Below are 15,602 nucleotides of genomic sequence, written 5' to 3' on the forward strand. Positions count from 1 at the left end.
AGACATCACAATCAAGCCAAATCAGTCATCAACTCATGTTAACACACGACACTTCCAGCAGCAGTCATGAGATTGTGATCAAGTGCAGGAAATCCTGGTCAATTTTCTTTTCCCCAATCCAGGGCCACTGACACCAACTGTAACATTACGAATGCTGCCAAGTCCAATACCAGCAGAGCACAAATCAAGGATTAAATTTGGGATCTTTCTGGTCTGTGTGGAGTAGCTACTTACTGAATAAAATCTGAAACAATGGGAATACTTTACATTGATTTTAGTAAAAGATTTCAATAATTTCTTGCTGTTGACTTCTAAATTAGAGTTTTCTTGAATCTAACTCTTTGTACCGACCAATCTTGCTCTACCAATTTTGTTAAATTAATATAGAAGAGGAGACAAGGTCCATAGTGCAAGGCGACTCCAAGACTAAAAAGAGGAGAGAAAACTAGATAAATTAAATAGTTTAGATGGTAACGCTTACAATATACACCATTATTTCCTAGTAAAATAAATTCTGGTAATAGCGCAGTGTCACATATGTAATTCTTCTAGTGATTACATCATTACTGAGCAATTGAGCACAATGCCATAGCCACTCATGACACCCATCAACAATATAAAATGATTCCTACAGTCAGTACAAATTCTTTTGTATTTACCTTCACTCTCAATTTGTGGGTGAGATTTTGTCTTATCACTTCCATTCACCCATTATCCTCTAATCATTCCAATGAAATTCATGCTGGAAAAAAAAGAGAAAGACGATTACAGCAGAAGATAAAACTAGAGGTCCTTTGCCTCACCATTAAAATAATGACTTTTCCACACGGAAAAGCTATAGATGGTTTTTAATAACACTAATTTAATGTATGGGTACAAAAGGCATCAGAAACACATTAGCAAAGTTAAAGTTTCTGGATATGATCTGAATCCCAAGATTTAAAAGACATTTTTATTCAATCTCTGCCTTTTTAAAATAATCTGTTTCTTATTTTCAATGCTGATGACAGTTAAAGCAGTGCTGAAATTACATTGAAGAACTGAAAGGGGCTGTGAGGTCACCACTGAAAAATACATTGTGAAATACAGGGTGTAAAGTATTCAGTGCAGACTTGAGCTGAATGGCCTGTTTCTGTGCTGGAATATCCATGGTTCTGATTCTCATTCATCACCTCATATTGCTCCATTACTACCACCAGTACTTCAACCTATTGTTACACAGCTCAAAATACTCTCTCCAGACACAACCCGAACTTGAAAGGACAAAATCTATAAACTAATTGTACTGCTAGGTACACTTCACAAACAGTTCACAGAATTTTATAGCACAGAAACACAGGCCATTTGGCCTAACAGGTCTATCAGAGTTTATGCTCCACAAGCATACTCCCACCTTACTTCATCTCACCCCAAAATATCCTTCTATTCCTTTTTCCCTCGTGTGCATATCTAATTTCTCCTATACATCTATGTTATTCGCCTCAACCAAGCCACGAGGTAGCGAGTTCTACACTCTCACCACCCTCTATGTGAAGAAGTTTCTCCTGAATTTCTTATTGGATTTATTTGTGACGCTCTCACATTCAAGGCCCCTAGTTTAGGAAATATCTTCTCTGTCTACCCGATCAAACACCGTCATAATTTAGAAGGCCTCTATCAGCTCACCCAAGAGAAAAAAAGCTCCTGCCTACTCAGCCTTTCCTGATAGTTGCACCCTCACTTCTGGTATCATCCTTGTAAATCCTTTTTTCCACTTTTCTATATCCTTTTTGTAATATGAAGGCCAGAACTGTGCACAGTACTTCAGATGTGGTCTAATCAAGGTTCTATTTAATTTTAACATAACTTTTCTGCTTTTGAATTATGTTCCCCTAGAAATGAACCCCAGGGCTTTGCTTACATTTTTTATGGCTTTGCTAACCTGTGTTGCTACTTTTAATGATTTGTGAATCTGTACCCCTAGTTCCCTTTGCTCCTCTATGTTATTTAGCCTCATATTACATGTCTCCTGTGGTACGGATGCCACTAGCCTCTGCTCTATGCCATGAACCCTGCCTCAACTTCGTAGAGAATAGGAACTCATCTTGGAGAACAACAGCCATGAACTCCTGTTGTATCACCCCAGTGGTACAAAAACTTTGCCACCAAACCTGTAGGAATTACAATTTTAGCTAGTTAAGCACCAGTATTCCCAACGATATATATTCCTCAAAAGGTCTTCAGATAAATTTGTCCGGCAACAGCTGCAGATGGGTTTTAATTTTCTGTTAGGATTTGATTCACTGCAAAGAAACTGGGACAAGTATAAATTTTGTTCACTGCCCCAAATCAATCCGTGAATTGGATCGTATCGCTATCTGCCATTATGACAAGATAATCCATACCAAATTATTCAATTAAATATTTTATACTTTAAAGATTAAATTTACATTAGAACATCAATGGTCTCCACTTGTCAAGAACATTCTCAGCACTAAAGGGCTGTTCCACCTTAAGCACCTTACCCTTGGTGTTCAATCAGCACAAAGTGCTCATATAGCTCTCGCAAATCGAAGTGCTCTTATGGAAATCTCATCGAAAAAGCCTGAAGAATTATCAACCATTAATTCTGTAACACAAGGCCTGCGACTTGAGAAAGCAATATTTTAAACTCTGAACTGTTCCACATGGCTCTGATCAGACATAACAGTAACATCTGGGGTAGACAATGAGTTTGAGCGTCCTGTTCTTTATCATGTTTATAAAGAGAACAGCAGAGCTGGGTGTGGCAATTCATCTTTAATTGCAAATTTTCTGTCTCCTTATTGGGTTCAATTACTTCCACTGTATCGCTGTATTCTCCAACAGGCCAGATATAGAATCTCTGGAGCTGGTTGTTTGAAGATGTATTCTTGTAGTGTGGAGCTGATATTAATTTTAGCACCGCTACAGCTTCATGGCACAGACCAGCTTACTCGGCACAGAGTGGGAATTAAACCTAGGATCTCCTTGCCTATTTAGCTTAGTACTATACCGGTTAAAATGTCTTTAACCACCAGCCAATCAGAGGACAGGGGAACAGGGTTTAATTTTGGCATTTTAGGGAAATGCATCAACAGACCAGCATTCAAGTGGAATCTACACAGAGTCCATTTAACTTAACTATTAAACACTGCAGTATCACATCAAAGACTAATTATGGTCAGATTAATCTTGTGAGTCTTATAAGTATCTTTAAGACTAAACACCACTGTTAACAATGGGAGGCTACTTGCAAAGAACTAATGCACTATTAAGGCCATCGTCCACCCTTCACGGCAGAAAAATTACATCAGAGTAGCATTAATTCTTTCAGGGATCAATATGAAGATCTCAATTATGCAGTGCAAGTGTTCAGACAGCCTGCATGCATGATAAATTACTACTGGCTACATGGTCTCATAAGTGACAAGGGAATTGCACTTACTCCAATTCCAGAGCTGGAATAACCTGATATCGCAAACAGCAGCTATTCAACAAAAAATTTATTTATAGGCACAATTTTAAATGGCAAAAAAAAAGATAAGGTAGTGCACTCAGAATTCTCAACAAGGATTATTGATCTCAGGCTTAATTCAAGAGTAAGGAATCTTACAACACCAGGTTATAGTCCAACAGTTTTATTTGAAAATCACAAGCTTTCGGAGGCTTTCTCCTTCGTCAGGTGAGTGTCGAGATTCATTGAAAATTACCGCATATATAGTCATAGAACAATGCCTGGTGATTACAGATAATCTTTCCAACTGCCTGTTATCAAGGCCATCAAATTAATTGTAAACAATTTTACAACACCAAGTTATAGTCCAGCAATTTTATTTTAAATTCACAAGCTTTCGGAGATTTTCTCCTTCCTCAGGTAAATGTTTCAAGATCTATAACTTGGTGTTGTAAAATTGTTTACAATTGTCAACCCCAGTCCATCACCGGCATCTCCACATCAAATTAATTGAATAGTGTTCAGACAGAGAAACCTTAGATACCCCAGACAACTGAATATACAAACGGCCAGAACCAAAGTATTTTCTCTCTCTCTCTTCCTTTCGGATGTTTCTCTCTCTCTCCCTCTCTTTCTTTCTTTGGTTCTGGCCGTTTGTATATTCAGTTGTCTGGGGTATCTAAGGTTTCTCTGTCTGAACATTGTAAACAATTTTACAACACCAAGTTATAGTCCAGCAATTTTATTTTAAATTCACAAGCTTTCGGAGGCTACCTCCTTCCTCAGGTGAACGATGTGGAAGGAGGTAGCCTCCGAAAGCTTGTGAATTTAAAATAAAATTGCTGGACTATAACTTGGTGTTGTAAAATTGTTTACAATTGTCAACCCCAGTCCATCACCGGCATCTCCACATCATGTCTGAACATTATTCAATTCATTTGATGGCCTTGATAACGGGCAGTTGGAAAGATTATCTGTGATCATCAGGCATTGTTCTATGACTATATATGCGGTAATTTTCAATGAATCTCGACACTCACCTGACGAAGGAGAAAGCCTCCGAAAGCTTGTGATTTTCAAATAAAACTGTTGGACTATAACCTGGTGTTGTAAGATTCCTTACATTTGTACACCCCAGTCCATCACCGGCATCTCCACATCATTAATTCAAGAGGAAAAGGCATGGTGGACGGTATGTTTTTCAACATGGAAAAGCAGAAAAAATGGTGGGCTACTTTTACACACCTCCCAGCAGGTAATATCAACCTTTGACTATTGCAGTTAGGCACAGGATAGACCAGAATAGAATCTTTAATATATTTAAATTTTGGGGCATGGGGTCAAGAGAAAGAAATAGGAGACATATGGTATTATCCATGGGACCGGAGCTTCCATAGGCAGTGCTATACTGTGTGCATATGCACACACACACAGAGCAAGATAAATCCTGCCTAAAAAAATTCTGATACTTAGGATGACTGTCACAGCTCTATAGTCACAGCTCTATAAAGCAGCACATTAGGGAGAATACTCCATAGCAAAAAAAAGTCACAATTCAGTAAAAATTGGTAGTCTTTCAGAACCAGACTGCATGAATGGCTGGTCATTGTTCTCACTGGGCTTATTTAGTCTATAAAAAAAACTGCACTTAAAACCAATTTCCTTCTTGTGTAACATTCTTAATTCATCACCTCAAATTGTTCCCGCCACAGCTAATGACAGAGCTGTAAACACCAGTACTTCACTATTATGTAGCTCAAAATAGTCTCTCCTGACACAATAGAATAGTACCTATAACTGTACTGCTAAAAATAAAGAAAAAATGTGAAAGGTTGAAAATGAAAACAAAAACATAAATGTTGGAAATGCACAACTTGTCCATCACCACTTATAAAGAGAAAAGATGGGTTAATGCTTATACATGGTGTAGACTCCATTGGAACTGGAAACTGGGAAACAGTTTGCCATTCTGATGAGTCTACATCCAAAAGATCAACCCATCTTTTCTCTTTGCAGGTGCTAATGGATTTACTGTGCATTCCAACATTTAGTTTTTAATTTCCATAATTGCATTTCTCAACTAGACTAAGTACAAAAAGGTTATGCCCCACCAACACTACGCTTTACTGAAATCCTAAACTCTGGCAGTGGGAATATTTCTTGCACTGAAGGGGTGCTCGAGGTTGGAGTTAACTCATTGTAGCAGAGTAAGGAAAATTACACTTTGCATCTATCTGTACTATAATCTTTTTATACTTCAACCCTTAAAATATGACCATTTTGCAGTTGCTGCACATACTCATCTTGTAACTAAGACATTTTAACTTGAAAATCTCAATGTCAGGCCTTAATGCAGTGTTAAACCCCTTTTAAAATTCTGCTAGTGTAATAATATTAAGAGTTCAGCTTAACTAATTGTTCCTGTGGCAATCGTTCCTACCTGCTCAAGTACGTCAACTGATGATGTATTTAATAAGGCTGCAGTTCTATTTAAATATACAGCAATCACTGTTACTGAATGAAATCTAATTGTAGACTTTTAAAACCATAATAGGTATATCCTTAGGAACTATATCATTAAGTTCCTGGTCAATTTGTTTTTTTTTTAAATTTATACATAGAGAATCTATAGTTATGTTATGTATGATATATAGTTATATTTTTACAATTCCACTGAGGCATCCACAATGACACTTCCCTTCAGTACCATGTCTAGGTCAGAAACAGTGGTAACGATTGACAAGCAAGGCGGTCAGATCTGCCTTTCTCTCATAATGCCCAAGAATCAAGGTCACAGTGCAGAGCAACAAGAACAGCAGGAAGAGAGAAGAGCACAAAGAGTAAAAACAAATAAAAGGCCATTCAACCCAACAAAGCTCAACCTTACAGTACTCGCCCAGCATAACTTCCAACTGTATTTTGAACAACCTAAAAGTTTCTGCTTCTATTACCCTACCTGACAGTGTTCCAACCATTTATCACTCTTTGGAGTAAAGATGTTCCTCCCAATGTCCATTTTAAAATTTACCTTTCGCCAATTTGTATGTTTGTGCTCTGGTCCTATTTTCCTGCCTTGCTTTGAAGCAGAAACAATGAACAGTCCACACCACCACCCCCCCCCACCCCCCAAATCAACATACACACATATTCTACAAATAAATCATTACCGAAATCCATTGATGTCAGTGAGTAGATTAAGATAGTGTGGTAATGGTACAGCAGTGGGGCACTACAGCTGGCTTTACTGTCTCTAGATTAGGTGGAGGGGCAAAATATCAGCCAGGACCCTGTTTTCTGCAATCCACTGCACCCAGCTGGAAATTGTGTATATGACAATGGGTACTAGACTAACAAGCCAGAGATCATGAGTTGAAATGCCACCATGGCAAGTTCAGTTGAAACTGAATTCAATAAACCTAATTTGCAGGCAAGTGCCATAACAATTGCTAGATTGTCGTAAAAACCCAACTGACTCGTCCTCGGAAGTGGCTTAGCAAGCTACTCAGTGGTAAAACAATTGCTTCTGATGGCCCACAACCACCATCTTAGGGTAACCAGGGATGAGCAATAAGTGTGACCTTACCAGCATTGCCCACATCCTAAGAACAAACGAAAAAAAAATGGATGTAAGCTATGGACCCGGTCAGGCTCAGTTATGATGCTCCCCACAGTAAAATAACCTGCTGACACTCTCAGTCAAGATCCCCACAAGAATGGCCAAAGGCTGAGGTACTGGAGGCCTGCTAGCATGAGTACTCATCCTCAGAAAAAGAGAAACTGGATTGGGTGGGTGGGGGGCGAAAAGGGGAAGGGAAGGTTAGGAAAGCCCTGCTGTCAGATGATTTGTACACATTCCAAACTCAAATTTGAAGTAGACCAGCACATAAGGGTAGTGACAAGTTGCTGTACTTTAACATACTGACAACAAGGCACCCATTCATGCCCACAATTCCTGTGACAAGTGTATCGTAAGGTGGAAAGACAGCAAGGCAAAACAAAAAAGGTGCCCAAGCATCACTGCTACTAGCCAGTTCTACAACAAAAGGCTGGGAACAGGTTGTCTATGTGGCCTCTCAGTCAAGAGCCACACAGTGACATGATGAGATATAGTACCTAAACCTTGAAGTGATGACAAGTAAAGTCATAATGCAGAACATGCAATACAACTGAAGGGACGGACACTGATCTAGTAACTTGAGCATTTGCAGCTCTATCAAATGATCAATCATAAGGCACTCAGGTGGTAAAGCACTCTTGCTTTCCGAGAGACTATAGACTCTGTGCTGTCCTTCAGATGAAAAACTGAGGCCTTGTTGTCTGTTCCACTGATTCAGATGGATGTTAAAGATGGACATAGTGCTTCATAAGGTACACAGTTTACTCTTGATAACTCAAAGTAGTTTTTTGTGCTAAAGAGAGATAATTTGGAATTATGGAACTTTGAATTCAGAGTAGATTGTACATAAATGCACACTTGCATAAAATGAGAATGTACTTCCTTGAGAATCTGATTTTAAAAATGAACATAGCACCATTTGAAGAGGAGGACGAGTTCCCCTCTTGGCTGGGATCTTGCTGTGTGCAAAATGGTTACCACATTTGCCTGAATAGCAAGAGTCACTAAATGTCAAGATGATTCACAGTTTGAGAAATTGGAGACAAGAAAAGACCTTAAATAAATCCAAGCCGTTCCTTCACGTCCTAAAGTGACAGACAAAAGGGGAATGACTAGGAGGAAACGAAGGGTTCACTAACCAATAAGTGCCTTGTGGTAGTGATAACTCAAACTTTTTGGTTCTGAAAAAGGTGCTTGAACAAAATAAGCAGGTCAAATGCACCCAATTCAACCACAGAAGAGAGAATCTCTTAAGGACAGTTTTAACAAATAGGTGTAATGGAATGCAGCACAGTACAATGAAAGATAAAATTTTTAAAAATTAACTTTTCACTTTAAGCAAAGTCATCCAGGTGTTAAGTATCAAATTATGGTTAACACCTCAGAACTGCTCTAGTTACATCCAAGGGCAGGTGCTGTACCCCACATAGCAGAGGACTGCATACCTTTGCAACAGTATTTTCTTTATTGGGGAAAAAAAACCTACAAAAACAGCACTTTAAGGCCCATGCAGCATCTTTACACATCATTCTACACTTCAAAATAAAAAATTAAGCACAGAGGCTTCGGATGGCTCCTATGATGTGGAGCTATCTGCTCTGGTCCCATTTCCCACAGTTTGCCCATACCCATTAATACTTTTCTTCAAGTGTTGAATTCTCTCAACCACTGTGATAAATCAGTTTCAATAGCCACTTGTGATAATGAATTCCATATTCTAATAACTTTGTATGGAAAAAAAATCTAAAATTTCCCCTGTATGTTATTAGTACTAATCCTAAATTTATGCTACTGATTCAACAATCAGTGAAAATAACATTTAACTATTCACCTCTCAAACCGTCCATAATTTTGAAAACTTCTATCAGAGCAGAGCATTCCCGGCTCAAGTGAATATAGCCCCAGTTTTACCCAAGTGTCTCATCATAATTCTACCTTCACATCTCTGGTATCATCCCAATGAATCTAAACTGCCTGTTTTCTGTTTTTAAATGGGGTGCCCAAAACTGTGCACACTCTGATTGTAGCCTAACCAATGCAGTTTACAGATTCAACACTATTCTTGCTTTTTTATTCAATGCCCTGATGTATAAAATCCAGAAAGCCATTTACCCTTTTTATAGCCCTTTCGGCCTGTAATCCTGCTTATTAAGAGATCTGTGTAACCATATCCTCAATTTGTCCACACTTTTCTAACGTTATCCCTATGTAACCTAACAGTTTTCCCCATTACCAACTTGGTTAATTGTCTACAGCTACCTGAAATATCCCTTTTTAAAAAAAAAAACAGGGGTGTAACTTTTGCCCATCATTTAGTGCAATTCATGTTGCCAAAGAATTTTGGCAAATTATTTGAACCTCTAATTCATCACAAACATCTCAATATAATCTGGGATGTAGGCCACCTGGGCCTCATGATTTAACATTAAGCATAAACTTTTAATTTAAAATTATTTGTGATTATACATGCAAGGACTGCGCCATCCAGTTTTTGACAATTGATTGGTTCTTGAGATGGCTAATTTGGGGCTGGACGTTCAATATATTAACTTCCAAGATACTACATCCATACAGGAGATTGCACGAGATCAAACTTGGACCTCAGACTATGATTTCTCGGCCAATGCATCTCAGTCAATCGCACAACTGACCATCAAAAGAAAAACAATGCACAACTGTGGACTAAAAAGTGGTTTATTTTTCTACGTGGACTACTTTTCCAGGTTCAGGCAGCGCAGGTACATCAGTTAGGCACTAACTCTGTCCCTAATTAAGAGAACAATTATACTACGGGTATCAATTGAGACCAGCACCTGCTGGCAGTGACCTGAAATTTGAAGGTTTGAACTGTACTACAACTAGTGCATTTATATAGCACCATTAAAATAGAAAACATCCCAAGATCCTTGACAGGGTCATGGGAACAAGATGCCAAGCTGTGAAAGGAATTAAGAGAAACGGCCAAAAGCTTGCTGGAAAAGAAAGATTTTGAGAAGGCTTCTAAAGTTGAAGTGAAAAAACTGAAGGTAAGGTGGTTTCAGAGAGTACAACCAAGACGACTGAAGGTTCTACCACCAATACAGGACAATGGGAAGAGATGTGCATGAAAGGCCAGAGTCTGAGGATTGTCACATGCAAGGGAACGGAAAGCTGCAGGAGGTTGCAGAGAGGGGTTGGGGCGAGGTTGTTCATGGATTTGATGAGAATGAGGATCTTAAATTATTGTACTGAGGACAAAGAGCCAATGTAGGTCAACGATAATAGAGAAGATTGGGGAGGGTGATTTGGTGCAGAACAGATAACGGGGCATATAAGTTGTGGACAAATTTGAGTTGAACCCCGAAGTGGTTGGATACTGCTTCCCTGCATAAGATCGACATGACTTTGCACCTAAGTGACACTAGTTGGCAGAGACAGAAAGACAACAACGCATTCCCCACAATAAAGTAAAAATCACTACGAATATAACTTTGAAATAACCTCCCTATAAATTCACAATTTGCCCATTCTCCCCGCAATTCTCATTTACCACCACCACCACACACACACACACACACACACACACACACACACACACACGTAAATACAATTTGGTGTACCAAAAAATAAACCTCCAGTGATTCAGGCCTGCATAACTATGCAGTATAATTAATTCCATAGTTTCATTTGTGTATGTTCTACACACATTTTGGCCACCAGTTCCACAGTGTTGTGTAGATCAGGATCTAAATAAAATTATATTATCTATGCAGTGCAAAATCTCCATATCTGGAACAACCAATGATTGATTTTTAGTGTAATGGAACTGAACTTAATAGGTATACTTTTAAAATCGCTAGTGTGCTTTTTTGAAAGGTTTATAAAAAAATTAACTATACAATAACTATAGAATAGATTCATAGAAAATTTACGGCACAGAAGGAGGCCATTCGGCCCATCGTGTCCAGAACTGTGCGCAGTACTCAAGCTGTGGCCTAACTAGTATTTTATGCAGTTCCAGCATAACATCCCTGCTTTTATATTCTATGCCTCGGCTAATAAAGGAAAGCATTCCATACGCCTTCTTAACCACCTTATCTAGCCGTCCTGCTACCTTCAGGGATCTGCGGACATGCACTCCAAGGTCCCTCACTTCCTCTACACCTCAGTATCCTCCCATTTATTGTTTATTTCCTTGCCTTGTTTGCTCTCCCCAAATGCATTACCTCTGGATTGAACTCCATTTGCCACTTTTCTGCCCATCTGACCAGTCCACTGATATCTTCCTGCAGTCTACAGCTTTCCTCCTCATAATCAACTACATGGTCTATCTTTGTGTCATCAGCAAATTTCTTAATCATGCCCCCTACATTTAAGTCCAAATTCTTAAATGTATACCACAAAAAGCAAAGGACCGAGTACTGAGCCCTGCCGCACCCCACTGGAAACAGCCTTCCAGTCACAAAAACACCCGACCATTACCCTTTGCTTCCTGCCACTGAGCCAATTTTGGCTCCAATTTGCCACAGTCCCTTGGATCCCATGGGCCTTTACCTTTTTGACCAATCTGCCATGTGGGACCTCGTCAAAAGCCTTGCTAAAATCCACGTAGACTACATCAATTGCACTACCCCCATCGATCCTCCTAGTCACCTCCTCGAAAAATTCAATCAAGTCAGTCAGACATGACCTCCCCTTAACAAATCCGTGCTGATTGTCCTTGATTAGTCCTTGCCTTTCTAAGCGACAGTTTATCCTGTCCCTCAGAATTGATTCCAATAATTTGCCCACCACCGAGGTTAGGCTGACTGGCCTGTAATTACTCGATCTATCCTTCGCTCCCTTTTTAAACAACGGTACAACATTAGCAGTCCTCCAATCCTCTGGCACCACCCAGTGAAGTTTGGAAAATGATTGTTAACGCCTCCGCTATTTCCTCCCTGGCTTATTTTAACAGCCTGGTATACATTTCATCCGGTCCTGGTGATTTATCCATTTTCAAAGATGCTAATCCCCTTAATACTTTCTCTCACTATGTTTATACCATCCAATATTTCACACTCTTCTTCCTTAACTTCAATCCCTGTATCATCCCTATCCTTTGTGAAGACAGATGCAAAGTATTCATTAAGAACCATACCCACCATCTTCTGCCTCCACACATAGTTTACCTTTTTGGTCTCTAATAGGCCCTATTCTTTCCTTAGTTATCCTCTTGCTCTTAATGTATTTATAAAACATATTTGGGTTTTCTTTGATTTTATCTGCTAATATTTTTTCATGCCCTCTCTTCGCTTTCCTAATTTCCTTTTTAACTTCACCCCTGCACTTTGGATACTCCTCTAAGCTTTCCATAGTATTGAGTTCCCGGTGACTATCATAGGCTTTCTTTTTCTGCCTCATCTTACCCTGAATGCTTCTGGACATCCAGGGGGCTCTAGACTTGCAGCCCCTCCTTTTTCTTTGTGGGAACACGTTTACCCTGAACCCCTTTGAATGTCTCCCACTGCTCTGGCACTGATTTACCTTCAAGTAGCTGTTTCCAGTTTACTTCTGCAAAATCACTTCTCAATTTAGTAAAATTGGCCTTTCCCCAATTGAAAAATAACTCCTGCTCTGTCTTTGTCCTTTCCATAACTATGCTAAAACTAACTATTATGATCACTGCCACCAAAGTGCTCTCCCCACTGCTACTTCTACCACCTGCCCCTCTTCATTTCCTAGAACTACGCCCCCTCTCGTTGGGCTTGCCATAAACTGGCTAAAAAAAATTTCCTATATACGATTTAAGAATTCTGTGCCCTATTACTGTGTCAAATTATTTCTCACAACGAGGACACCATTTACTGACCACATAGGTGGACAGATAGCCTCATTTTAGGCCTGCACTTATAGTTCTTAACCCAGCTGCTTTTGAGCTTAAGAACAGATGTGTGTTCTCCTTTCGATTTTAGCTCCTTCCTGGGGTGGGGAGAAGAGAATTTTTGCCTCCACTTGTTGTATCCTCAACATGGCACACCCAAGATGGAAATGTCTCATGATGAGGAACTGCAGCAGCAAATCTGCACTTTTAAGTAACTCAGTGCCACCCTTGCCTAAAGCAGTTACATGGAAGTGCTTTACTCATTTTTGCTTTAAGTCTTTAGGCTCATGAACATTGCGGTTTTTACTCTTATCTGGTTAAAAGCAATTCCAAACACAAACCAAAAATGCTGGGATGTTTACTGAGGCACTGTAGCTTAAATTATCTAATTACTCTAAATTATTTGATGTTACCCATCAGTGTCACAGAATAATTCCAACCAAAACACCATCATGCTGCTCAATTTAACTTTCTGTAATCAAGGAAATAAGCCCTTAAAAAAAATCTTTATAGCTGTACTTCCAAATCATTAGTTAAACATAGGGCAGGAAATGCTGGAGAAAGTATTAAACAAGGTCATGCTACCACGGTTCCAAAGCGTGCGCAGCAAGAAGCTGGGTTTTCCTTACACAAGCTGTTTCTAGAACACTGCCAGCCCTCCTCCTCCGAAAGATTCCATAAGCTGCAAGTGAAGTTAAACTACATTCTATGCACAGAAAACAAAATAAATATTGATTCACTTCACAAGAGTACCACATGTTCTGTGGGTATGACAAAGTCTGATTTCCCCCTCCTCTTCCGAGGTGCTGCATGACTTTTGCTGACGTTTCAATGGGCACAATTTTACTCGTGAGTCTAGACAGTGGGTGTTGACAGGCTATTCCTCCATTAGGAAGGGGGAATAAAAATAATGTTTTCTACCACCAATCCCAAAGTGCACATTTAGTTGCAGTAAATGTTTAATAGCCAATGCTACAAATATTGCAAGAGTCAGTTATAGTACTTGCATCTCTCTGCCAAATTAATTCTACATTTATAATGAATCAATATACTTCAGTAAATATAAATACAGCATACTAATATTAAATCCAGAGCAGTACAAAATAATTTAAATTTTTTTTTTATTCGTTCACGGGATGTGGGCGTCGCTGGCGAGGCCAGCATTTATTGCCCATCCCTAATTGCCCTCGAGAAGGTGGTGGTGAACCGCCTTCTTGAACCGCTGCAGTCCGTGTGGTGACGGTTCTCCCACAGTGCTGTTAGGAAGGGAGTTCCAGGATTTTGACCCAGCGACGATGACACCAGACGTGTGGTCTCGAGTAATGTGCTCCACAAGATGGGACAGAACCAGAAATAGTGTCCACTACAACGGCTAACCCAAGGTCACAAGACGCGAGTACCACAAGCTTTATTCTCATTTTACCACATTATAAGGGGAGTGTCAACACCAAGTATCGATTTAGAAATGTAATCCATACAAAATAAAACTTTTCCTGTCCATTTTTGATATTTGTTTAGACAGCAAAGACTGATGGCATGACTGCAAGAGTTCTGGAGCACGACTCTGTGAAGAGACATGCAGTTTGCTGCTGAACTGTCCCTAGGTTTATGATTGGAGACAGCAATTCAGGTACCTCATTAAGTATCCAATCAGTATTAGCACTGAATTCATTAGCACTTTCTGTTTATGCCTTTTTTAAATATAGATGGAATAATGAGGATATCAATCACCTTTCTTTTGCTATTGTTTTATTTTTAAAAATGGATCTTAACAGTAACTATCACTCACACTTAACAGAATAACCAATTTAGACCAGTGGACCAGAAATTTTTCTCAACTTGATCAGTGTACAATAGCCCACTCACACTTTCGTTTTCTTTTCTCCCCCACCCCCTCCCACCCGATGCCTCACTTGATATTCTGCGCATTCCGCAATTTCCCAACCTACCAGTGTAATATGTGCCTACACTTGGTGATTTCCTCAAAATCTTGAAACCTTTGATGAGGGCATGAAACATCAATTGCATGATGTACTCTGGCTCTAACACCCATTTAAAAAGAAAGCAACTCTACTCCAGTTCTCCCCTCACCAAAGGCACTGCCTGTTAATCAGTATGGTTTAATTGGCGCCTCTGATGGCAATCACCAAAATGGCCATGCTTAATGTGCAAGTCCAGACAGTGAGTGACTATAGGCTATTAGACCACAGAGAACATCATAGCGAGCCTAATCTTGTCCTCACCCGGTGTCTCTACATGCTATTTTCCAGTTGGAATCACAAGACAGCAAGCAGGATCAGGAAGCATGCCTAATTTTTCTATAGCCTGGGGTTTGCAGATACCAATTGGACCACCTCATCTCCAGCCTGAGCTGAAACCAACTAGCTCAGCAGAGACCTGTTGATGTTTCTGGTTTAATGCTAGGTCATAAGGAAAACCAATCCACAGTTTATACACTAGTAAATCTACCGTAGCACTGCTCATGGAGAGATGGGATATACGCTGATTTAAAAAGGGTCTGTACAAACAGGAAGTCACTCATCTCTGAAAAACCCATTAGCAGAAATAGCTGATCTGCTGGTGGGTGATGCTCAATGCATCATGACTGGTTGAAAGGACAGTGGTGTCTGGTTCTGGAATTCAACTAGTCAAAGAGATTCTACAGCACCACATCACAGACATGCATTCAT

The 15,602-nt window shown here is 39.6% G+C and overlaps 1 protein-coding gene across 1 annotated transcript in view; it reads right to left on the bottom strand.

Annotated features, from left to right (window-relative positions):
* arhgap35a (Rho GTPase activating protein 35a) overlaps positions 1-15,602 on the bottom strand; it is a 115,587-nt gene that overhangs the window by 81,376 nt on the left and 18,609 nt on the right. The window contains exon 2 of the mRNA XM_067974835.1: positions 660-742. The gene's annotated coding sequence lies outside the window, so the exon portion shown is untranslated. The remainder of the gene's footprint in view (positions 1-659; positions 743-15,602) is intronic.

This window comes from Heptranchias perlo, chromosome 41 (genome assembly GCF_035084215.1).
Source record: "Heptranchias perlo isolate sHepPer1 chromosome 41, sHepPer1.hap1, whole genome shotgun sequence".
Taxonomy (NCBI): domain Eukaryota; kingdom Metazoa; phylum Chordata; class Chondrichthyes; order Hexanchiformes; family Hexanchidae; genus Heptranchias; species Heptranchias perlo.